The following is a 1,630-nucleotide window of genomic DNA, read 5'->3' as shown; positions in this document are numbered from 1 at the left end:
CGTGTTTGTTGCCAATTGGATTCTAGTGGGCGTTTTGTGTGCTTTTCTCTCTATCGCTCACCTAATTGGAAAGCAAGACAGCTTGCTTCCTGTTTTCGAGTGCGATGGTACACATATGAAAAATCCGGGTTACAACGGGATATGTGTCACACTGATAGGTCACGGTGGAAATAAGAAAACCATTCCGCTTGCCGTAGGTTTAATTCACAAAGAAACAACTGACAACTTCGCCTGGGGATTTTGCGAACTGTATCGCTGCTGGTTTGAACTTTTCGCACTCTCCTGCTTTCACAGACAGAGGAAAGCAATTAAACGCTCAAGCGTTACTCAACCAACTGGGTTTGCACATGCATCTTAAATTTTGCAGTCTTCATCTCGCTTTTAACGTCGCAGATCGATTTCGTTTATAGGAGACAGAAAAACTATAATCCGGAATTTGATTTACAAGTTGCAACGTGCTTCGTCACAACTACAGTACGAGGCCGTTGTAGAAGAAATAGAACAAGTATTTCCTGGTTCAATCAATGAAGGGACTGAAGAGGAAGAGAAAGTTGCTGATTATACACCCATCTAGTTGGACTAAGTTAGGAAACTTCCGACCAGCCCCATCTGAAGTTGAATGGTATAAGTCCAAATGGCCCGAAACTCCAACGTTTGGCGAAGCCAAACCACTATTTGGAACTAGAACCACAAGTAGTATCGAAGGTTTGAACAACGTTTTCAAACTCTCCGGACTTCGGGACCGCTTTCCTCAGCCTGCTCTTGAAAAATTCTGCCACACTGTCTCGAAGATAATATCTGCAAATAGTGTCGAGTTGACGAATTGGATCAAATTGGGTAATAACGCGACCCCTTTCGCGTCCGAAAAGTTCGAGAGGGAAAAAATAAGACAGACAAAAACTTTCCGTACAGAACCAAAGCAATACACTTTTTGTGGTCCACGAAACATATCTGACGCATAGTAGCTCCGACTATGGCTCTATTTACGCAACTAGAAAATTTGAAGTGGATATTGCGACACATACGTGTAGGAGATGTAAAGTGAAGGAGCATATGGCAATTCCCTGTCGCCACATACTAGCAAGTTTACAATTTGCCGAGACACGTTGAGGCTTAGATAAGCCCAACACTGAAAAACTATTTTTTTCATATACCGACTACCTGCCAAAAATTATACAGAGATGAATAATTATGTTTCCCTAGGAGTGTGATCTTAAAAAAGATACCACCATTCGGCCTTCACCAACTCACCGTCGAGCTGATACTGCTAAATGACAAAAGCGCATCCCCGATAGAGGGGAAAGTCGCTCGAACAGTAGTGGTTCTACGACGTCGACTGGTTTTGTGAGCAAAAACAGTGAAAGGTCGCTACAGATTTTATTTCTGATGACATTCGTGGACACACTCCACCTATTCGAAAAGAATATCAGTGATCTATTTGTAAACCTGTGAAACACAACACATTTAGGTGCCCTCATCGTACCGAAGAAAGAGAAGGCGCCGGGGAGATTATCCATTCTGGAAGATATGTCGTACGGGAAAGCCCATTTGTAGTCTGCGGTGTGGCTCATTTATATAATTCGTAACATAAAATTTGATGAACATACCGTTCACTAACAATGGGGGGGGG

Source organism: Phytophthora parasitica (assembly GCF_000247585.1).
Source record: "Phytophthora parasitica INRA-310 unplaced genomic scaffold supercont2.65, whole genome shotgun sequence".
NCBI lineage: Eukaryota > Oomycota > Peronosporomycetes > Peronosporales > Peronosporaceae > Phytophthora > Phytophthora nicotianae.
The sequence above is the reverse complement of the archived record's forward strand: the minus strand, read 5'-3'. Positions refer to the sequence as shown.